General features: G+C 38.2%; 1 protein-coding gene and 2 pseudogenes across 1 annotated transcript in view; all 3 read left to right on the top strand.

Moving 5' to 3' along the window:
- The window catches only part of RPL19 (ribosomal protein L19), a 108465-nt gene that overhangs the window by 46405 nt on the left and 36690 nt on the right, over window positions 1-25370 (top strand). The window lies entirely within an intron of this gene.
- On the top strand, window positions 3456-4427 carry LOC138150751 (F-actin-capping protein subunit alpha-1-like; annotated as a pseudogene).
- Window positions 15728-16325, top strand: LOC138150720 (transmembrane protein 192 pseudogene; annotated as a pseudogene).

The raw sequence follows: 25370 nt of genomic DNA, 5'->3' as shown, positions 1-25370 counted from the left end.
GGAGCTGGGACTCGTGTCCAACAGGGTTATCTCTGCCATTCAAGTCAGGGATTCTCCCTGACTTTAGCCTGCTCTCTGGCCTCAGGGAAAGTAGGTTTTGGATGCTGGGGAGGGAGAAGGAGGAAATGGGGGGGGGGGAGGGAGAGGTGTTCAAGGGAGGCTAAAATCACAATCAGAGGAAATCAGCCAGCCACAACCTCACCTATTGTTTCTGCGGAGGAAGGAAAGAAATTGTCAGACTTGTTAACAACTGGCCTGCACTGGCGGATATGGGGAGGGTGGGCGATGATGAGATAATGAGAGAAATGTTGAGGATCTACACTGGGGCTAAGGGGTAATGCCTGGGCATGGGAGAGAGCTAGGGTGGGAGGGATGGCATGTAGAGGTGGAGCCCCCATCCCAGATTAAAGCAGTGGGCTTGGGGTAGAGAAGAAGCGACCGGGGCTGCGGCTGTGAAGGCAGGGCGCTTTTTCGCCCTGGGCTGGCAAAAATACCTATTAACCTGACAATCAGCTGGGGCGGGTAGGGGGCACAGGCTGGGGTGAGGGTGGGGAGTCCAGCTCCAATCTAGAGCCCCTTGAGCTCTCCCTCCCGGGAGGCTGGGGGCGTGGCCTAGCCTCAGATACTTAGTCTCGATTACCTGCGTCACGCAGTGGGAGGTGTAGAGCCTGGAGGCACTGAGCTATGCCTGCTAGGGAAGGACTAGCTAAGTCTGAAGTTGGTATTCCCCAGATATTCCTTCCCTCGTGCCCCGATCCGCGCTATGACCTCATAGAGACGTCTGTCGCTTACCCTGATGTGCGTTTGGGTTGCATGGTAACTCCTAGCTTCTTCCCTCCTGCTGTGATTAACACCCACTCTCTCCCCTCCCACACCCAGAAAGCTACCTGAGCAGTCTGCAGAGCCCTACTTCTCCTAAAGCCCTTAGGCTGATTTAAACTGAGCCCAATATGGACAGGCTATATCGGTCATTACGGTAATTTCCATTTCTATGTTGTTGTGGTGTTTGATGCTTGGAGAGACTTATGACTGCATCCCACTCCCTTTCCTGATGCAGAGGCCAAAATATCTGCACCTTCTCATCCTTGTGCTTGTCCTTCCATAAACCCTCTATTAAGAGGTAAACAAAAGGGCAAGGTCATTTTTAAAATGAATTAATTTTTATTTTAATTAACAAGCATTTACTTCCTCTTTCTCCTACCTACCCCACAGAAAATAAGAGAAAAAGCAAACAAAACCCTGTAACATATAGGAATAGTGAAGCAAAATAAATCCTCACATTGATCATGTAAAAGAATGTCTTTTGCACATGTAGTCCATCTCTCCATCAGGAAGTGCATAGCATTCTTTATTATGAGTCCTTTGGAATTCTGCCCTCCTGGGTGAGCTTTGGTGGGGGCTCATGATATTGTTTTAGCAATACCTTGAACACAAGGTAGTCACTTCCTGGGGGTTCCCAACCTGTGAGTGCAAGCTGGGGAGAGGATATCCTAAAAGTGGGGTTACATACATTTTCATGTGTAAGTGCTATCTCCCCCTACAACAATTAGGCATTATTTCATTTAGGTTAGAACCTAGTATACTGTTATGCATATAGTAGGAGTTTGATTCAGGCTTGCTGATTATTGATTGATTTGATTGACTTCTTGATACATAGTCCACTTAATGTTCCAGCCATGCATGCCCTTAACAATGATTTTTACCCCACATCTTATGGAACTACTGAATGGGGAAATTCTTCTTGACTCTGTGGCCAATCATCTTTAAAGCACCTGAGACACAAGGTCCAAAGCACAAATCAGGAATTTCTGGGTCATCTCCTATAGAAAGGAGTCCCCATAAAAAGGGGTCAAGCAAATGCCCAGCTTCATGGGAAACACTCCAGTCCACCAATACTCCCACTACATATTAATTCCTTAAATAAACCTGTTTTGAGCACATACTGCATACAAAACTATGAGATACTGTTCGAGATACAAAGATAAGAGAATTCTGGGTCACATGAACAACATGGAAGACTAGCAGACATTGTCTGTTGTCCCCATAACCTCTCAGACATCTCCAAAACAAAAATTATGTGCCAAAAATAAATCAACTTCAGTTATCTCCATGGTCTGAGATACCTAGAAGTCAAAAGAATGTTAGAGGGAAAAAAAATGAACCAATGTTCACTAATCTTGAACTGACTCATCATCCCTAATCCACTTCCCATTTTACCAGAAGCAAAGCTGTACTAGCAGACCCAAGGACCTTGACAGAAGAGCTTACAACAAAGCCCAACTCTATATCCTAGTCCCCTCTCTCTCCTTTCAGTGACCATGGAGAACCTGGCTCCAAGCTGTAAAAGTCTGCCAGGGCAGGCAACCAGCATGGTCAGATAAGTCCATGAACTGCTGGTGCCAGGATGCCCAACTCCACAACACCAGTAGGGCAACTCCTTGAGCTACCTGGCCAGAGAACTGAGAAACAGAGGTAGTAGGGCAGAGTGGGACAAGACACTGTATGGAGGGCACTGTGCAGAAATCCACTAAACCTGAGGGAAAGAGTTCAATATCCAGCTGTCCATTTCTAACCACCCAAAAGTTACCTGGGGCAGAGACCTAAGCTAATGAACCTTGAATTCACCAGCATGTAAGGAGTGAATTTCCCAATATGCAAGGCAGCTGATCCTTTGAAAACCAGCCCCTAAGGAAGCCACCACCATCAGAAGAATTTAGAGTTAGGAAAAGACTGAAATTACCAAAGATCCAGGGAAGATGAAAACTCAAAGACCTTGAACATAAGTGGATAAATCAATAGGGAAAACATTAACAGAAGGAAATATGACCTTCACATCTAGTAAAGTTCAGACATCTGAATAATATACTGCAAAACAAAATAAGCCAATCTAAAACTTAATGAGAGAGAGAGAAGACCCTGTGGAATGTGGGAGAGAACATGGAACCATAATACACTGTTCCACTGAACCACTGAGTGACTCAAAAGATAAATGAAATTTTAAAAAACTAATGAACAGGATTAATGGAAGGGTAGAAAAAAAGGGTGAGTCTACTGAGAAGAAAAAAAGAAGAGAAGCAAAGAACTACATAACCGGATAAAAGCAGAGGAGAAAAAGCAACTAATAAATAAAACCCCAAACGGAAAAAAGTGACAAGTGGGAAGAAAGAATTAGGGGTGAGAGGAAGAGAGCCAGTGGGAATAAGACCAGTTTAAAAAAGGTTAAGGTAAAGTAAATGATGTAATATAGTACTATGTTTATGGCAGAAGTGGGTGAAAATTCATAACTTGAAAAAAATCCATTATTAGAGACAGATTGAAGAAAATGTAAACCTAACTCTCATAAATTAAATTGTAAGTGAACTAAACAATATATAAAATGACAAAGAGTGACAGATTGGATAAGAAAACAATAATTGGTCCTCCCCGGCTTGCTTTGCGCAAGCTGCCGGGCTGGGCCAGAGCAGCTTAAGATGGCTGACTTCAAGGATCGGGTGTCAGATGAGGAGAAGGTATGGATAGCTGCCAAGTTCATCACTCATGCAACCCCAGGAGAATTTAATGATGTCTGGTTACTACTTAACAATGACAATCTTCTCAGGGAAGGGGAAGCTCATGCATTCATCCAGTATAATATGGATCAGTTCACTCCAGTGAAGATAGAAGGGTATGATGACCAGGTCTTAATTACAGAACATGGTGACCTGGGTAGTAGCTGATTTTTAGATCCAAGAAATAAAGTTTCCTTTAAGTTTGATCACTTACAGAAAGAAGCAAGTGACCCCCAAACTGAGGACATAGATGGAGCTCTGAAACCATGGAGGGAATCCTGTGACAGTGCATTAAGGGCCTATGTGAAAGATCATTATTCCAACGGCTTCTGTACTGTTTATGCTAAATTATAGATGGAAAAAAGACTATTATTGCCTGTATTGAGAGCCACCAATTTCAGCCTAAAAACTTCTGGAATGGTCGTTGGAGATCAGAGTGGAAGTTTACCATCACACCACCTACAACTCAGGTGGTTGGAGTGCTAAAGATTCAGGTCCATTACTATGAAGATGGCAACGTTCAGTTGGTTAGTCACAAAGATGTACAGGATTCAATTACTGTTACTGATGATGTACAAACTGCCAAGGAATTTTTAAAATCGTAGAACATGCTGAAAATGAGTATCAGACTGCGATTAGTGAGAACTATCAGACAATGTCAAACACCACATTCAAGGCCTTGCGCTGGCAGCTTCCAGTCACCCGCACCAAAATCGACTGGAACAAGATACTCAGCTACAAGATTGGCAAAGAAATGCAAAATGCTTAAGGGTGGATGTGAAATTCTCCATTTGTAACATGCAAAAAAAAAAAAAAGAAGGAAAGGAAAAAAAAGATTCAAAGTATGATCTTATAAGTAGGTGGTTTATAAACAAGTGCGGTATTTTGCTAGGGCTTTCAAAGTTAACAGGTTTTCTAGCCTCTTGAAATAATATTGAACCAATAGCATGGTCTTGATGTTGTGTGTGTGTGTGTGTGTGTGTGTGTGTGTGTGTGTGTGCGCATGTGTGTGTGTGTGAGTGATCCTTACCATGTAACTTCCTCTTGTGACTGTATCTACTTGTAGGATTTTTTAAAAATTCAGTGATTTTTAACATTGAAAAGAGAAAGAGATATGTCCTGAAATTTATGTACTGGTTAGAAAATTTCCTAGCCATGAAAGCCCTCTCACAAACAGGCAGGTAATGTTTTCAGTACTCTCCTACCCTTATCCTTAATAGCACTTCTGGTACACCAGTGGTTTTTTTTACCCATCAACCAATAGCTAAAGATGATATGCTGCAAGATATATCTACAGACATCCTTTCTCTTCTGACTGCTGATTGCCACTTAATGGCATCCTGTTAGCTGTAGATTTTTAAATATTTGGAATGGGATTTTTAAGGTCCCTTTGGTGGGAAAAAGGGGTTTTCTGGAAATTCCATAATGACCAGCTTCTCTGGGGAAAATTTGGGGGTTTTGTGTTGTTGTTTATTTTTTAATCCAAAGACTTGAACCACATTCCCTCCAAGTGAACTTGTTTGCTTTCTTCCTTTTCTGAAAATTCCCTTCCCCCTAGTAACATGGTTGTTATAGGCATCTGCATTTTTAGAATATTTACCCCATTTATATATATTTTTTTTATATTCAAGGACTGCTGACAATCTGGATGTAGAAGAATAAATATTAAAACTTGAAAAATGCAGATGCCTAAAGAATAATAGGCATATTGTGCTTTAATGCTTTGTAGCAGGTTACTAGAGGTTGTACTGTAAGTGTATGAATCAGACAAGTGAGTAAATCACAAATAAAAACAAAAAAGATTTGCACCAAAGTGAAAAGAAAAAAAAAAAGAGAAGACAATAATTGCTTACAAGAAATATTTTTTTTCTTTTTTTGCCTTTTGGAGGGCAATTGGGGTTAAGTAACTTGCCCAAGGTTACAAGGCTAGTTTGTGTGTGTGTGTGTGTGTGTGTGTGTGTGTGTGTGTGTGTGTGTGTGTATTAAGTGTCTGAGGCCAGAACAGAACTCAGGTCCTCCTGACTCTGGGCCAGCGCTTTACTCATTGCACCACCTAGCCACCCTCCAAGAAATACACTTTAAAAACAAAAGCATGCAAAATAAAACTGAAGAGATGAAATCTTTTTTTTTTACTATGTATCAAGCGAATCCAAAAAGGCAAGAGTTGCAATTACATTATCTGACAAAGCATAAACAAACATTCAAAAAATAAATAGGGGTAAACAAGCAATTTACATTATGCTGAAAGGAACTGTAGATAACAAACCAACACCAATAATAAATCAAAAGCTCCAAATGTCTTAGCATCAAAATTCATAAAGGAAAGATATTCTGAGCTATAAGAAGATATAGAAAGTAATACAATGGTGACAGAAGAATTTAATATTCCTTCAATATCTCAGTTTTGGATAAAACTAACAAAACTAAACAAGGGGGAAAATATGGAAATAAAAAAATTGCTGGAGAAACTAATTAAAAGATTTATAATGTCTGCTAAATAGAATTGCAAAAGAATATACATATTTCTCAGCACCATGTGGAACTTTTACACAAATTGACCATGTACTGGGTCATAAAGATATTGCAAACAAATAGAAAAAGGCAGAAATAGTTAATACATCCTTTATTGACCATAATACAATAAAAATAGTCCTAGGTTCAGGGACCACAAACAAAAGATACAGACTCAAATAGAGACTTAACAATGAAATCATAAATAATGAATGGGTCAAAGAATAAATCATAGAAACAGTAATAACTATGTAAATGAAAATGATAAAACAACATACCAAAATTTCTAGGATGAAGCTAAAGCAGTCCTGGGGGACTGGGGCGGGAACTATATTCCTACAAACATATAATAACAAAACAGAAAAAGAAAGGATTAATGAACTGAATATATATTTTTTAAAATTTAGAAAGTCAAAAAATAAACAAAAAGCCAAAATAAGCATTAAAAAGGAGATATTAAAAATTAGGAGAGAAATAGATACATTGGAAACAACCTCCTCCCCTTAGAAATGATAAATAAAACTAAAGACTGGTACTTTGAAAAGAATAATAAAATTTATAAATCTCTAGCTAATCTGATTAAAAAGAGGGCAGAAAGATCAAATCAATAAAATATCAAGTGAACAAGGAGAAATCACAACAAAACCAGAAGCAATAAAAAGAAAAATTAGAACATATTATGCACAGTTATATGCTAACAAAACTGAAAACAAACAAAATAAAGAAATACCTTAAAAATATGTAAAATACCCAAACTATCAGAAGATCAGAAAGAGATCTTAAGTAGATCACTATCAGAAAAAGAAGTAGAAGAAATAAAGGAACTACCAAAGGAGGGGAGGGGGGGTAGGGTGGAGGAAACAATTCCTGGTCTTGATATATTGAAGGGAGAACTCAATCAGACTTTTAGAGAACAATGACCACACCTCACAAATTATACTCAAAAACTGAGAGAGAGATCACTGTACCAGAATATTTTTATGAAACAAATACAGTCTTAATATTTAAACCAGGGAAAGGCACAAAAAGAAAACAATAGACCAAAATTTTAAATAAAATCCTATTAGACTACAACATTTTATCCAAGAAATCATTCATTATGACCAATTGGGATTTATACCAGGGATGCTTCAACATTAGGAAAGCAATCAATATAATTAGCCATATTGAAAACCAAAACATCCAAAACTATATTAAGAAAGTCAAAACATCCAAAACCATCTCAATAGATGCCCAAAAAAAGCCTTTGATAAAGTGCAGCACTTTTTTATGCTAAAAAAAAATCCTACAAACTATAAGCATAAAGGGACCTTTTAAAAATACATCAGAAACTATTTATCTAAAGTCAAAAGCAAGCATCATATGCAATGCAGATACATTAGAACCTTTTCTGATAAATATAGGAATGAAATAAGGATGCCAAGTCTCCCCACTATTATTTGATATAGTTTTGGAAATGCTAGTAACAATAATGGCAAAGGTAAGAAATTAAAGGCACAGGGTGGCTAGGTGGCACAATGAATAGAGCATCGACCCTGGAGTCAGGAGGACCTGAGTTCAAATGTGGCCTCAGACATTTGACACATTTACTAGCCGTGTGACTTTGGGCAAGTCACTTAACCCCAATTGCCTCCAAAAAAAAAAAAAGAAAAGAAATTAAAGGCATAAAGTCAAATAAGGAGGAGATAAATCTATACATTTGCTGATGATATGATGGTATACTTGTAAAATCCTAGGGGAGGGGTAGGGAACCTGAGACTTTGAGATCACATGTGGCCTTCTAGGTCCTTGGGAGCAGCCTTTTGAAAGAGTCCAAGTTTTATAGAACACATCCTTTTATTAAGGGGATTTATTATATGAAGTCTGGATTCAGGAAAAGGACCTAGAGGGCCACATGTGGCCTCAAGGTCACAGATTCCCCACCCCTGGTCTACACTCTTTGAGCCAGAGATTTCACTACTAAGTTTATTCCCCCTAAGAAGCCATTGAGAAGAAGAAAGTCCCCATATGTGCCAAAACATTTATAACAGCACTTTTTGCAATACTTAAGACTTGGAAACAAAATAGATGCCCTTCAATTAGGGAATGGCTAAACAAATTGTGGTACATGAATATAATTGAAGATCACTGTGCTGTAAGAAATTATGGGTGTGAGAGAAGATTGTGGGAAGATGGTATAATATTACCTGAATCTCCCAAATTCCTCTCCAAATAATTTAAAATTATGCTTCATATCGAATTTTAGAGTGGCAGAAATAGTAAAAAATTGAGGTAATGCAGTCATTCAGCCTAAGATAACTTGGGAGGACATTAGGAAAGATCTGACCTACCATCATGATGGTTTGGCAGGGAGCAGAGTATGGGCATCGCTGAGTCAACAAACCAGAAGGCCTTGGGGGCAATGCTGTAGGTGGGGGACATGACTTTGGGAACTTTCATTCCATAGAGAGTGAGAAGGGAGGATGGACAGCTGATGAGGGAAAGATTGAAGGGGTCCTCTGCTGGCACTGGACATAGGGCCCAGGCATTTTGACCAGATTTAGTCCCAAACTGTTGCTACAGGAAAGGAAGAGTGAGGACATGAGGTGATTGCAATGGCAAAGGGGCAGGGGCCTGGCTCTTGGTTACTGATTGTGGTTACTCACAGAAAAACTGAAACCCTGGTTTCAGTTCCAGGACAGAGGGATGAACTGATGCTTGGGTCAGCAGAACAATGGAAACTGGTGGTATATTTCCAAGACTGCAGGGAGTGCATTTGTGGTGGCAGTAATGGGGTGGAAGAAGGCCCTGGTTGTCTCAGGGATGGAGAGAAGTACTTGAGGTCATTCAAGGTGTGAACCAGAAAAGCCTAGGATCATAGCACATTGGATGAACCAAAAAGTAAAAGACAACTTCTGAAAACACCAACATAAAAAAACCTGAAGCTTGAGACAACCCCCTGTATCAGCAATGCCATATTCACAATGCCTATAGAGATTACAAATATGCTGATGTAATTATCCATCACAAAATATGTCATGCTTGCCATATGGGGAAATAAACTGGAAAATTTATTAAGATATCAAAAGACTGAGTCCCAAAACCAGAAAGTGAAAGCCATCAGAGTAGTTATGATATTGGCACAGATAGATAAAGTAGAAAGCACCCACATTTTAAAGCCTTTAAAACAGAACAGGTTACCTCAGGCAAAGGTCCTCCTGTCCCCATGCACAGCAACCACCCAGCGTCCGGGAAGCGCGCTCCCAGAAGCTCCGGCCCCTGGCAGTCCTCAGCAGGAGTCCTTAGCAGTCCTAACTCAAAAAGGGCTTCACGCTGCCGCTGCCTCTGCTGCTGCCGCCGCCGTCGCAACCACCGCCAGCCACCGCAGGACCACTAGCTCAGCTTTCGCTTTCCCTGGCTTTCGCTTTCGCTTGCTCTGCCCCTCCCTGCTACGTCAGCACGTCCTTGGCTTTCGCTTTCTCTGGCTTTCGCTTTCTCTTGCTCCGCCCCTTCCTGCTATGTCAACACGTCCATGGGGCATGGAAGATCTTTAAATCCCATAACCCTTACATTCGGCCCCAAGATCTTTCATGTCCCTTACTTGGCAAAAATACAGTAGGAATAACTGGTGTCAACAAAATTTCACAACAATATAACAAGAATAGCACACAATAAACACAGAAAACCATATTTTAGGGTGGGGCTTGAGCACAAGCTCCCCATCATTCCCCCCACCCTGAACAAACGGGGCCCCAAAATCTTGTGGTAAGGGGTGAAGATCTCTTCTTCTATGGCTACTTGCTGCTGAAATCGGATGTAGAGCTGTCCCTGTCCTAAAGAGTCCCATTTGAGAGGTCAGTTCTTAATATGCTTGATGCCAGGTCCAAGGGTGACACATCACAGTTGCAGACAGGGGGTGACATCCAGCTTAAGCTATCAGGCATCTACAGATGGAGGGTACCAAGCCTGTGGAAACAAATCTAACAAACAAGGTAAACAAACAAAAAATCAAGAAGAAGCAAAGAGACAATAACCAGACTATCATACTATATATGTAACCTTGAGCAAGTTACTTAACCCCAATTGCTTAAAAAAAATGAGAAAACAGAAAAAGAACCTGACTTTAGATAGTTAACTGTAGTTATAGAGAAGATCAGGGTTCAAACTCAGAAGACAATGAGGCCAAAACAGCTACTTGTAGAGCTTCAAAGAAAAATGTAAGTCCAAAAAGAGTTCTTGAAAAAACTTAAAAAGAACTTCAAAAAGTCAAATAAAAGTGGTAGAAGAAAAGTGGGAAAAGAAATAATAGTAATGAGAGAAAATCAAGAAAATTATGAGAAGTTAACCAATTAGAAAAAGAGATCCAAAAATGTACTGAAGAAAATAACTCCTTAAAAATTAGAATTGGGCAAGGGTAATCCAATGACTTCATAACATATCAAGAAATAATAAGACAAAAATCAAAAGAATAAAAAAATAGAAGAGAACATGAAATATCTCGTTAGAAAAAGAAAAACTGACCTGGAAAACAGATTGAGGAAATATAAGAATTATTGGACTACCTGAAAGTCAGGGTCAAAAAAAGCATCTAGTTATTATACTTCAAAAAATTATTAAGAAAAATTGTCCTGAAGTTCTACATTAAAAGACCAAAGGGAAAGGAGTATGATATTCTGAAGAGCAAAAGAACTGAGTTTAAAACCAAGAATTTTGGTTTTAAAACCAAAGCTCAAGGGGCGGCCAGGTGGCTCAGCGAGTAAGAGCACCAGCTCCAGTGTTGGGATGACCTGGGGATCAAATCCGGGCTCAGATACTTAGCACCACACCCAGAAATAACTGGCCATGTAACCTTGAGCAAGTTACTTAACCCCGATTGCTTTAAAAAAAAATAAAAAAAGAATAATGTAAAAAAAAAAAAAAACCCAAAGCTCAGACACTTAACACAAAACTAGCCGTGTGACCTTGGGCAAGTCTAGGTTTTTTTGCCCTCCAAAAGGCAAAAAAAAAAGAATGTTATCATTATTAGGGTAGCTAGAAAGAGTATACATAGATAGAGGGCTTGAATTTGAGTTGATCATGATGGGATTATCCTAAAAATTAAAATTGCACAGGGAGAGGTAAAATAGAGTAAATTATGTCATACAAGGGAGTCATGAATGGAAGAACCTGTACATAGGAGAGGAGGAGAAGATGGAGGGTGAGCAGCATAGGATCCTTATTCTCATTGGAACTGGGTTAGAGAAGGAATAACATGTATATTTAGTTGGGTATAAAAGTCTTCTTAACTTGCAGGGAATAGGAGGGCATAGGATAGGATAGAGATAGGATAAGGGAGAAATTCTAAGAAGGGTGTGTGGATTATGAAGGCAGTAGTTGAAGCAAATTAGGCTTCTGAGGAGAGATAGGGTAAAAAGAGAGGGAGAGAAGAAGAAACAGTGGGAAGAAATAGGATGGAGGGAAATATACAACCAGTAAATATAATCTTGAATGTGAATGGAATGAATTCATCCATGAAATAGAAACACATAGGAGAATGAATCAAAAAACAGACCCTGACAATATGTTGTTTACAAGAAATACATTTAAAAATGAGAGACACACATAGAGTAAAAATGAAGGGCTGGAGTAAAATATATTACACTTCAACTTATATTTAAAAAAAAAATCAGGGGTTAGCAATCATGATCTTAGACAAAGTTAAAGTGAAAATATATTTAATTAAAACAGATAAGCAGAGATACATTATGTTAACAGGTGCCATAGATAATGAAGCAATAGCAATACTAAACATATGTGTACCAAATGCTATAGCATCCAAATTTATAAAGGAAAAGGAAAGTGATTTACAGGTAGAAATAGCAAAACTATAATAATGGGGTATTCAACTCCCTCAGAATTAGATAAAACTAACCAAAAACAAATAAATAAGAAAAAAGTCAAGGAGATGAATAGCATCTTAGATAAGCTAGATATGATAGACATCTGGAGAAAACAATGGAAATAGGGAGGAATATACCTTTTTCCTAGGTGTGACATGGCACTTTTGCACAAATTGACCATATATTAGAGCACAAAAACCTAACAGTCAAATTCAGAAAAGCAGAAATATCAAATGCATTAGTTTTAGATCACAATGCAATAAAAAAATTACATTTAATAAAGGGCTGTGGAAATATAGATTAAAATTAATTAGAAACTAAGTAACCAAATTAGGTATAGACCAAAATCTTATACCAAGATAGGTATATAGGTACATGATTTAGACACAAATGGTAAATCCATAAGCAAATTAGAAGAGCAAGGAATAGTTTTCCTGTCAAATCTATAGAGAAAGGAATAATTTATGACCAACAAGAGCATTATAATATGTAAAATTGATCATTTTGATTATATTAAATTAAAAAGCATTTGCACAAACAAAACCAATGCAATCAAGATTAGAAGGAAAGCAGAATGGGGCAGTGTAATGTAATGCCAAGGAAAGACAACTTCCCAAGGTTCAGAATACCAGCATAGGTGCTCTCCATTTTATTCAGTGACAAACCAAGAACAGAGAAGATCAAAACATGACATCATTCCAAATACAGCATTTACTAAACATGATTAAATAATCTCCAAGTACTACCCCACCCCAGGACCTTCCAATCATTCAATCAATTACAAAGTCTCTGTTCTAAATACTTCTCCACCCCTAGGCTATACCTTAATTTAATCCACCACAAAGCCCCTCTTCTCAAATGGAGATTAGTTTCCAAACATAAGGTCAAAAGTTCCCCACCCCTGGATCACAATTGAATCTACCCCAGAGTTACATCAAGTTTAAACACAGCACTTAATACCCAAATGGAGGTCTTTTCTTCATCTTGATGGGAGGCAAGTTCTCAGCAATCTTAGTTCCTGGGGAGACAAGGCTTAGCAAGGCCATAAGATACATTGCCAGTCCCTTCATGAATTCATCCTCTGTCTGTAGAACAGTCCTAGAACCCCTGAACACATCAGCAAAACCCTCTCCCAGGATTTCTGTAAACATACAACCAGAAAATCCTTCTTCAGGGCTTCCAAACCAACAGAAAGGTTCCCAGACCCCTGCAACAACAGCACTGTCCTTCACCAGTGGACAGTATTCACTCTGTCTGCAGGACAGTCTCCAGACCCCTGCAACAACAGCACTGTCCCTCACCAGTGGACAGTATTCACTCTCTGTCTGCAGGACAGTCTCAGGGCTTCTTAGCGAACAGCCAGGTTCCAGGACTTCTTCAACAAAAGGACTGTCTTTCACCAGTGGACAAATCTGGCAAAACAACATCAAAACAGACAGACAAAGTACCAGCAAAACAGCCATGTCTCCTCAGTCCTTGGCAGCTCAGGGGGCAGGTCTCAAAAGTCCAGGGCAATTCAAAGTGGCCACCAGCAATTCTCTTAGTCTCTCTCTGTCCATGAGGAACTGCTTCCAAAAAGGTCTTCTGCCTCTCTCTTGTGTCTCTCCAAATCTACGTCACCAGCTCCTCCCAGTTCAGGACTTTCTTTTCACATCAACAAGTCCATCCCACAGGTGGGATTAACAAACTCTGGGTTTTAACACAATCAATTTGAAAACCAAGCCCAATACAGGGGAATCTCCACATTCCATTACTATCACAGGCAGCCAGGTAGCACAGTGAGTAAGAGCACTGGCCCCAGAGTTGGGATGACCTGGGATCAAATCCAGGCTTAGACACTTAGCACCACATCCAGAAATAACTGGCTGTATAACCTTGAGCAAGTTACTTAACCCTAATTGCTAAAAAAAAAAAAAAGAAGGAAAGCAGAAAACTGGGAAATGATTTTTACAGCCAAGTATCTCTGATAAAGGCTTAGTTTCTCAAATATAGAGAGAACTAGGTCAAATTTATAAGAATACAAGTCATTCCTCAATTGATAAAGGATCAAAGGATATGAAAAGGCAGTTTTTAGATGAAGAAATCAAAGCTATCTATAGTCATATAAAAATGTTCAAAACCACTATTAATTAGAGAAATACAAATTAAAACAACTTTGAGGTACCACATCACATCTATCAGAATGGCTAATAGAAAAGGAAAATGATAAATGTTGGAGAGAATCTAGGGAAATTGGGACACTAATACACTGTTGGTGGAGTTGTGAACTGATCCAACCATTCTGGAGAACAATTTGGAACTCTGCCCAATCAAACTGTGCATACTCTTTGATCCTGCAATACCACTACTAGTTCTATAAACCAAAGGAATCATAAAAAAAAAAGAGGGAAAAGACCTACACATATAAAAATACTTGTAACATCTCTTTTTATGGTGGCAAAGAATTGGAAATTGAAGGGATGCTCATCAATTGGGGAATGGCAGAACAAATTGTGGTATATAAATATAATGGAATACTATTGTGCTATATGAAATGACAAACAGATTTCAGAAAAACCTGAACTCACAGGAACTGATGCATAATGAAGTGAACAGAACCAGGAGAACATTGCACACAGTAACAACAACATTGTACAATGATCAGCTATGACTGACTTATCTTTTCTCAGCAATATAATGATCAGTTTGTATCAATTCAAGACAATTACAAAAGACTCACAATGGGAAATGCTATCTACATCCAGAGAAAAAACTGATGGAGTCTGAATGCAGATCAAAACATACTATTTTCACTTTCTTTATTTTTTGCACTTTTTTTCCTTTTGCAAACTGTATTTTTTTTTGGCAGTGTTTTATCTTTCAAAAGATGATTAATATGGAAATAAGTTTTACATGATTGCACATATATAACCTATATCAAACTACTTACCACCTTAAGGAGGGAGGCAGGAAGGGAGAAAGGTAGAAAATTTGGAACTCAAAAATTTACAAAAACAAAATGTTAAAAATTGTCTTTACATGTAATCGGGGGAAAATACTATTTTAAAAATAATTAAATAACCTAATCTTTAAAAATTAGGGGGTCAAAGAGCAAATCATAGAAACAATATATAATTTCATTAAAGAGAATGATAATAATGAGACAACACACCAAAACTTATGGGATGAAGCAAAAGCAATAAGAAGAAAATTTATATCTTTAAATGCTTATATCAGCAAAATAGAGAAAAGGCAAATCAACTCATTGGGCATGCAATTTAAAAAAGTAGAAAAAGAAAAAATGTTAAATGTCCAATTAAACATAAAATTGGAAATCCTGAAAATTAAAGATAGGAGGAATAAAATTGGATGTAAGAAAATTATTGAATTAATTTAAAAAAAACAGGAGTTGTTTTTTTTTTGAGGGAAAACAATAAAATAAACCATTGGTTAATATGATTTTTTAAAAGAGAGAAGTTAAAATCATTGGTATCAAAAATGAAAAAGGTGAATACACCACTAATGCAGATGAAATTAAAGCAGTTATTAGGAGTTATTTTACCCAATTATATGCCATAAATTTAACAGTTTAATTGAAGTGGAAGAATACTTGCAAAGCTATAGACTGCCCAGTTCAACAGATGGGGAAATTGAATATATAAACAAAGCTATTTTAGAAAAAGAAATTGAACTGACCATAAATGAACTTCTTAAGGGAAAAAACCATCAGGACCAGATGGATTTACAAGTGAATTCTACCAAACATTTAGAGATTTTAAATTCCAATTTAAAAGATTATTTGAGGGCAGCACGGGCTTCGGCTTCTGGAGCTCAGGAGATGGCTGCGGGGACCAGACTGGAAGACGGTTCATTGGATCTTACACAGAGTTTAGAAGATGACCCTCTTCTAGAAGCTCAGCTTCTGCCACAGCATCCGTTGCATGTTCATTTCAGACCTAGATTCCATGCACTTCCTACTGTCATCATAGCAAATCTCCTCTTGCTAATACATGTCGTATTTGTCGTTTTAGCATTTTTAACAGGTTTGCTTTGTTCTTATCCTAATCCAAATGAGGACAAATGCCCAGGAAACTACATCAACCCATTTAAAGTTCAGACTGTGGTCATCCTTGGAAAAGTAATTTTATGGGTCCTCCACGTGCTTCTTGAACATTATATCCAGTATCACCATAGCCAAGTGAGAAAACAAGGCTACCTCATCATCTGTAGATCCACAAGGCATCTTAAAAGACTGTCCTTAATGATACACTCTACTCATAATGCAGCACTTCTCCTCATCCTGTGTATACAGCACTCCTTTCCAGATCACAGTCCCCTCTATCTTGACTTCATCCTGGCAGTCCTGGCCTTGGAACTGATTTGTTCCCTGATATGCCTAGTCATTTACACAGCTGTGACCTCAGATTGACTCATAGTGCCAGTCTTTCTTTGCCATCATTTTGAAATCAGTAGGAAAGTTACTGTGACCAGCAGCCGTGATACTGAACTAATTGTAAACATAAGCTTTTGTTGACTTGAAGAAACTCTTCATGAAATTGGATATGTTCACCAAATATTTAAGTAAGAAAATGATAAAGTAAAATAGTTTCACATACAAAAAAAAAAAGATTATTTGAAATAATCGACAAAGAGAGATTCCTACCATACACCTTTTATGAAACAAATATGGTGCTGATATTTAATACAGGAAGAGCAAAAACAGAGAAAGAAAATTGTAGACTAATTTAACTAATGAATATTGATGCAAAAATCCTAAATGAAATATTAGCTAAGAGACTGTAGCAATATATCCCAATGATTATACATTGTGACCAAGTGGGTTTTATACCAGAAATGCAGAGGAAGTTCAATATAAGGAAAATGATTAATATAATTTATTATATCAATAACAAAATAACAAAAATCATAAGATCATATCAGTTGATGCAGAAAGAGCTTTTAACAAAATATAGTACTCATTCCTATTTTTTAAAAAACCACTTGAAAAGCATAAGTATAAATGGATTTTTCCTCAAAATGATGAGAAGTATTTACCTAAAATATCAACAAGCATTATCCATAATAGGGATAAACTAGAAGTCTTTCCAATAAGATCAGGCATGAAACAAAGATGCCCATCACCACCAATATTATTTAATATCATACTAGAAATACTAGCAATAGCAATAAGAGAAGAAAAAACTTGAAGGAATCAGAATGGGCAATGAGGTAACAAAACTATTTCCTTTTGCAGATGATATGATGGTGTGCTTGGAAAATTCTAGAAGTTCAGCTAAAAGGTTTATTGAAACAATAATTTTAGCAAAGCAGCAGGATATAAAATAAACCCATATAAATCATCAGCATTTCTATATATCATCAACCAAGCCCTGAAAGAAGATATAGTAAGAGATATTACATTTGAAATAGACAATTTAAAATACCTGGGAGCATACCTGCCAAGACAAACCCATAAACTATATGAACATAATTATAATACACTTTATACAAATAAAATCATATTGAAATAATTGGAGAAATATTGCCCATGGGTGGGCTGAGCCAATATAATAAAAATGACAATTCTGCCTAAACTAAATTTACTTATTCAATGCTATCCCAATTAAATTGCCAAAAAACTATTTTATTGTGCTAGAAAAAAGAAGCACAAAATTAATTTGGAAGAAGAAAAAGTCAATAATATCAAAGGAATTCATGAAAAAAATATAAAGAAAGGAGATCTAAACTGTATTATAAGGCAGTAATTATCAGAACTATCTGGTACTGGTTAAGAAATAAAATGGTGGATCAGTAGAATAGAGTAGCTATACAATACACAGTACTAATTGATTATAACCTCTTGTTTGATAAACAAAAAGATCTAAGCTTTTAGAATAAGAATTCACTATTTAGTAAAAAATTTCAAGAAACTGAAAACATTTGGGCAGAAACTAGGTATAGACCAATATCTTACACCATTTAACAAGATAAAGTCAAAATTGGTACATGACTTTAGTGGCAACCACACTGGCATACCCAGGATGGCTGCTAGCACAGGTTCTTAGATCTGCTTTACTAGGAAAGATAACTGTTTAAGGAGTCAACAATATTTTTTAATCACATTCGCTAGTTCAGAGGAAAAGTCAGTACCCTGAACTTTAGAGAAAATACAGAGAAATAAAGACCAACAGACAGGACTATGACTGCCTGAATCAACTACATACTTTACATACATCTCTGGATCAAGAGAGCCTGGATTGGAGAGCTCTGAACATGTGGTCACTCAGAATCTTGACCAGGAAATCACAAGATCCTTCTTATAAGGGAGCCCCCAAACCAAAATACTAACCTCAGAGTATTTATAGATTTCTCAGAGCCAGAAGGCTAATTAGAAATTAGCAAAAGGTGTGGGCCTTCCTACAAAATAAGCGTCCCCTAAACAAGCTTCCCTTAATAGGCTCCATGTGAGGCCTATTAATGGGCAGGGAAGATCTTAAATCCCATAAACATTACAATGACCTAGACATAAAGGAAGATATCATAAGTAAATTAGAAGAGCATGGAACATATTATCTATCAGATTTAGGGGTAAGAGAAGAATTTATGAGTAAATAAGAATAGAGAACATTGTGGGATATGAGATGGCTAATTTTATTACATAAATTTAAAAGTTTTTGTACAAATAAAACTAATATAGTAAAGATCAGAAGGAAGGCAGAAAATTGGGGAAATTTTTTTATAGCTAGTTTCTTGGATAAAGGCCTCATATATCAAATATATAGAGAACTGAGTCAAGTTTAAAAGAATATGAGTCATTCCCCAGTTGATAAATGGTCAAAGGATATGAACAGGAAGTTTTTGGAAGAAGAAATCAAAGCTATATATGAAAATATTCTCTAAATAATTATTGATTAGAGAAAGGCAAATTAAAACAACTCAGGTACCATCTCACACCTATCAGATTGGCTAAAATAATAGAAGAGAAAATGACAAATATTGGAGGAGATTTGGGAAAATTGGAACACTAATACACTGTTGGTGGAATTGTAAACTGACACAATAATTTTGGAGAGTAACTTGGAATTATGCCCAAAGAGTTATAAAACTATGTATATTCTTTGACCCAGCAATACCACTATTAAGTCTGTATCCCAAGGTTAACAGGAAAAAAAGAAAAGAACCTATATGTTCTAAAATATTTATAGTAGTTCTCTTTGTGGTGGCAAAGAACTGGAAATTGGGAAGATGCCCACCAAGGGGGGAATGGTTAAATAAATTGTGAGGTATGATTGTGATAGAATTCTCCTGTGCTGTAAGAAATGACAAGAAAGTTGATTTTAGAAAAACGTGAAAAGACTTACATGAAATAAGGCAGAGTAAAATGAACAGAACCAATAGCATTATTGTTCCAAGAGTAACTGTGAATGATGTAACTATTCTGAGTAATATTCATTTGTATCATTCATATCAGCTATGGAGAACTGATGAAGGAAAATGCTCTCCACCTCCAGAGAAAGAACTGATATGTGAAAGTATGTATTGAATAGTTCCACATGTATATCTGTATCAAATGTTGGCTTTCTCTAATGTGGGGTTGGAAAGGAAGGAGGGAGACAACTGAGAGCTCAAAATGTAACCAAAAAAATTTCTTTTAAAAAGAAATAATGTGTGTGACGAAAGCAGAGCCAAGAAAACAATATGCACAGTAACTACAATAACGTAAATGGAAAAAAACAACTACAGACCAAAATATCAAAGTGAATGCAACAGAATTATAAAGATTAAGCAAGATATGGATGAAAAGATATGAAATGACACACTCAACCCACCTCTTCATGGAGGTAGGAGGTCCATAGGAGTTACACATTGTACATGTTTTTGGACTTTTTCAATGTATCAATCAGTTGTGCTGATTTTTTCCCCCTGTAAAAAATACTACTTTGTTATGTGGGATAGCTCCCTGGGAGGGAAAAGGAGAAACATTTGGAATAACTATAATGATATAAAAAAAAAAACAACAGAAGATACTAATTTTTTTTAGGCAATCAATAAACATTTAATTTTTTAAAAATTTAAATGTATTTTTAGTTTACAACATTCAGTTCCACAATCCCTTGAGTTTCAAATTTTCTCCCCTTCCTTCTCCTCCCCTCTGCCCCCATGGAGGCTTGTAATCAAATATAGATTCTACAAATACCTTCAACTGAACATTAGTCATATTGTAAAGAAGGATTATAACCAATGGGGTGAACAATGAGAAAGAAGGGACAAAACAAAACAAAGCACAAACGAGAGAGAAAATAGTTTACTTCAACCTGCAGACTCTGTAGTTCTTTCTCTGGATGTGAATAAAATATTAATTTTTCTAAAAAGCAAATAAAAATATTTCAGTTCCTAAATAACAATAGAAAACTAGGGGTGGGGTTGGGAGAAAGGATTCCTAACCTTAAGGAACTTACAGTCTAGTAGTGACATTAGATACAGACACAAAAACTTTTTTAAAGAACCCTAAGTTTGTTAGTGTGGGTACCATCTCGACTGATAAAAATTGAAATGCATGAAACAATAAAAAATGTATACAAACATAACTATAATACAAAGTAAAATATACATGTCTATGAAAAGTTCCATCCAAATGCTATGACTCTTCAGAGGAGACAGAAGCAGAAAAGGAAATAGCAAACCACTCCAGTATCTTTGCCAAGAAAATCCCAATTGTGGTCACGAAGAGTGGGACACAACTGAAAACAACAAATTTCCTTTTCCCCTCACTTCCCTATTCCAATTTTATTGTCCCTAACAATAAAAAAAGAAAGAAAAAGAAAACCCTTATAACAAAAATGTGTAGTTGAGTCAGGAAGATTCATCTTCTAGAGTTCAGGTCTGGTCTCAGACACTTCCTAGCTGTGTGACCCTGGGCAAGTCACTTAACCCTGTTGCATCAGTTTCCTCATCTATCCAGTGAGCTAAAGAAGGAAATGACAAACTACTCTAGTATTTCTGACAAGAAAACCCCAAATGGGGCCATGAAGAGTCAGACATGACTGAAAAACTCCTTGACAACAAACTCTATCCACTGTGACATCTAGCTGCCCATAAGGCATATGTCCTCAAGGCCTAGAGACCCCTTATCTGCAAGACAGGAAAGTAACTTGAGGAATGTTTCACTTGTAGCCAGAGGTCTAATGGGTAGGTATCCCTAGGGTAGGCCAGAGCGCCCTTTCCCAGGTTTGACTTGCTTTCTACTTCAAGAGCTGGGCAACTAGGTGGCCAATACACTGAAGGGACTAGAGTCAGAAAGACCTGAGTTCAAATCTGGCCTCAAATACTTAGTAGCTGTGTACCTCTGGGAACAAGTCATTTAACCTCTGTTTGCCTCAGTTTCCATATCTGTGAAATGGGAATAATAATAGCATTTACCTCCCAGGGTGGTTGTGAGGGTCAAAGGAGATAATAATTATAAAGTGTTTAGCACAGTACCTGGCACGTAGTAAGCCCTTAACAAATGTTAGCTATTATATTCAAGGGTCTAACTTGACTTGACAAGGTCTAGAGTTTACAAGTACATATTATTATTCTCCTGCTTAGAGAATTCTATACTTGCCTAATGGTGTGATTTCACCTTGTCTCCATTGTATTTGGGACTTCTAGAAAACTCAGCTGCCCCTTCTTTCCTGGAATCTCAGCAAAGAGGGAAGTATCTTTTCATAGTCATAGGATATAAACCTCTCCTGAATATTGAGCCTTGCCAGCCTTAATCACAGCAGACAAGGATTTAGTGGCAGTTGGATTTTCTCTTATTTACTGAGGGAATAACATGATTGTGAAAGAACAGTGAACAAGGGGGGAACCGCTCCTTCACAGACGAAGAATATGGGGGACTAGAGATGCCAGAGTAAAATTGGCTTCTCCTCTTGAGTTCCTAAAGGGAGAAGATTACCTCCCCAGGTTATGGGAACCTAAGCTAATTCCTTTTTTTTTTTTTAAACAGGTAAGTGAGGAGAAATTCAGAATTCCTTTTGTTTGTTTTTCTGTGGTCTCATCCTGCTCGCTGAGTTTTCCTCAGTTTCTTGTTGTCAAGGAAAAGGGGACAAAGGAGGCAACGCTCAGAAATTAGGCCCACCTCCCTCTGCCGAGGTGGGGAACAAAAATAGTTGCTATTTAGATCTCTGGCTCCTTTCTCCCAAAAGCCTCCAAAAGCACAACCCGAGAAATCCAAGTTCAAAGACATCACCAACTGGTGAACACTGGGACAGTGTCTGCTTGCGTCTTCATTTCCATAGCAATCCTTTCCAGGCAAGGGGGCCTTGAAATCAGAGTTGCATCTGTGAAATGCTGGGAGGAGGCATTCAGACTAGGAGAATTTACAGGTTCCTTTTAGTTCTGGCATTCTATGGATCTGTTATTCTAACACAGTGCAAGTGGCGGTTAGTTAGTAGAGGCAGTAGTAGGGATAGAGGGGACTTTCTTTACATGTAGAAACATTTCTTTAAATGAAAGAACATTCCTTTCAATGTTTCTTCATTCCAATTGGTTAGCTGAGATGGCAGAATAGATGAAATTACCTTTCAAGGGTCCAAAAGGACTGATCCTTCTTGAGTCTAGGAAGAAAATGGGCTGGATGAGAGAAGAGAGGGAAAAGAAAGATGTGTTTGGGCATTTGCCACCATTGGTTTCCTGGATCATCTGTGCTCACCCTGTCCTACTCTCCTCAGCAGCAGAAGTGAAGGTCTTGTCTATACCAAAGATCATTAACTAAACAAACAAGTGTGACACCTGTGATGCTTTGTATGTATGCCATGGGACACAGGTCACTCTAGTAATAGTGTCAGTACTGAGGGCTCATATGCTAACCTCATTAAACTTAACAGAAAGGCAACATGGAAATCTTCACTTTTCCCAAGAATTTAGAGCTCCCACCCAACACTGAAAAACTCTCCTCTCCTGATCAGTAATCTCTCACATTCACAGGACAAAGATACTCAGTATACTGTGGCCACACAGGAAAACCAACTCGACCTCTTAGAACCCCTGGGCTCTCTTCAAGACTCAACTTAGTTGCTACCTCCTAGAAGAACCCCTATGCTGTGGGCAGCTAGGTGGCACAGTGAATTGAACACCAACCCTGGAGTCAGGAGGACCTGAGTTCAAATCTGGCCTCAGATGCTTAACACTTACTAGCTGTGTGACCTTGGGCAAGTCACTTTAACCCCAATTGCCCTGCCCTCCCCCCTCCAAAAAGACACACAAAAAGAACCCCTATCCTGATCCTTTCCCCTCCTCCAGGTAATGAGTGTTTCCTAACCTCCAGAAATAACACTGTATTTATTTTGTCTATGTTTTGTATTTATTTATTTGTGTATGTTTTGTAGAACATAATAAGCTCCTTGAGGGCAGGTACTTCCATTTTTTTTATTTTTGTATCTCTAGCACCCAGAAAATAGTAGAGAAAATGTTTGTTAAATTGAATTGAATTGAGGCCTGCTCCTAGGGACCCACTTACCACAATAGTTACCTGCTAGATTCAAAGGTCTCAGAATTATAGGAGCCTCCTGGAGCCAGAAGTAGTAGAAAATCTCTCCCAAAGGTGACTCTAATCCAGCATCATCATCATCATCATCACCACTGATCCCAGGCCTTAGGCTACTAAAGGTACCAGAGAGTCAAGGCTTCTGGTGATGTAGAGATTAGGAGTTGAGTTTTTGTTCTACATTTAGGGCATCTTCTAGACATGTCTCATCCCCAAACATTTTGGAATGAGGATGAATGTGTTTTCAGTCTGGCTCAGGAGAACCTATCACTTGCTATTTATTGACACAGGCACTCAGGCAGAAATCCCTGCTGCTGCACCTACCACCTACATCCCTAACTTTCCTGTACTTAGAGAAATCAGCCATGGAAACCAATGCCAACACTCCCTTATTCCTGTTATTCAGAGTTGAATCTGCTGAAAAAGACTGAGGGGAGGGAGACAGAGGAAGGGATAGATGGCTGAAGTTGAAATAGCCTCACTCACCTCCAAATACTCTCATCCCTACTCACCTCAGCCTTACCCCTCCCTGGTCTTTATCCTTTTCTGCCTTTGTATCTCACGTGAACTCTGAACCCTTCCCCCACCCCACTATTGTTAAAGTTCCCTTGGTCCTAGATCTCTTCACCTCCTCCTCCCCTTTCTATCTTCTGAGGCCAATAGAAACCTGGCTTTTTCTGGAAGACATTGCATCCTTGCCCATTCATCCTTGGCCAGTTATCTAGAAGTAGTTGCTCCTTTTTTCATGTCTCCTTCATGCTGGGTCAGAAGAAGAGTGAATGCCTGAGGCTGGTATTTAAAAGTCTTTACAATCTGGCGCCCATCATCACACATCTTCTCTCCTCCTTTAAAATTCATTCCATCTTTCTCCACTACCCAGTCCAGATCCTTGTTAAAATCATCTGCCGTCCCCCAGGGTCATTTCTCCTCCTTTCTCAATGAGTTCAGTGACTGGCTCATGGACTTCTTCTCCATCCCAACTCCCTCGTTCATAGTGGGAGACACAGTATGGATCCATATGTACCCTCAAAGATCCTGTGTTCCCAGTTCATCAGCTTTCTTGACCTGCATCTTCATTCCATCTTGGCTGCCTGGATAGTGAGATTCATCCTTGTAAGGACATGGTCATCTCTATAGGGATGGGACTCCTTATCCCCTATCATTGTGCTAACTCCATGATCTGTAATTCTAACATTTCACTCTCTACAAACCTCTGTGGTAGAAGTAATATCCTATGACCCTTCCCACATAGGCTAGACTAGTTTTCCCTTCAAATATATTGAAACTGTCCTTTAAGGCAGCTGATAGTACAGTGGATAGAGCACTGGGCCTGCAGTCAGGAAGTCCTGAGTTCAAATCTGATCTCAGCTACTTATTAGCTATGTAAACCTCTATCTACCTTGGTTTCCTCAACTGTAAAATGGGGACTATGATAGCACCAACATAGGTTATTGTGAGAATCAAATGAGGTAACATTTGTAAAAAGCATTTAGCACAGTGCCTGGTACATATTAGGACCATATTCCCTTCCCCCAAAGACTTGCATAGTCTTATGAACTATGGCTCAGGCTATTGTACGGCTTCCTGAAGGTCTAAGTACAAAAAAACCAGGGTGTGAGGAATCAGCTGTTCTTACTTCAGCCTTCTGAAGAACCCAACTGAATCAATGCCATATCCTTGTTGAATAATCTTTCCATGACATAGTTAAGTGAATTTTTTGTTAACTATCCTGTTAGTGAATTTCTCATTTCATTATAATGTAGAATCTGAACTACCAGAGCAGCCCAAGTCCTTCCATGTGGTCTTCTTCCTTACTCCTCTTCATCCTTTTCATTTCCTCACTCATCACTCACTTTTTTCTACCCCTGGCAGTCTAGCTTCAGACCTCACCATTCGACTACCACGACCCTCTCTAAAGTTATCAGTGTTATCTTAATTGTTATA

The sequence above is a fragment of the Petaurus breviceps genome, unplaced genomic scaffold, assembly GCF_028583685.1.
Source record: "Petaurus breviceps papuanus isolate PSGF00001 unplaced genomic scaffold, PetGlider_PUasm1.0 90887, whole genome shotgun sequence".
In the NCBI taxonomy this organism is placed as follows: Eukaryota; Metazoa; Chordata; class Mammalia; order Diprotodontia; family Petauridae; genus Petaurus; species Petaurus breviceps.
The sequence above is the reverse complement of the archived record's forward strand: the minus strand, read 5'-3'. Positions and strand labels throughout refer to the sequence as shown.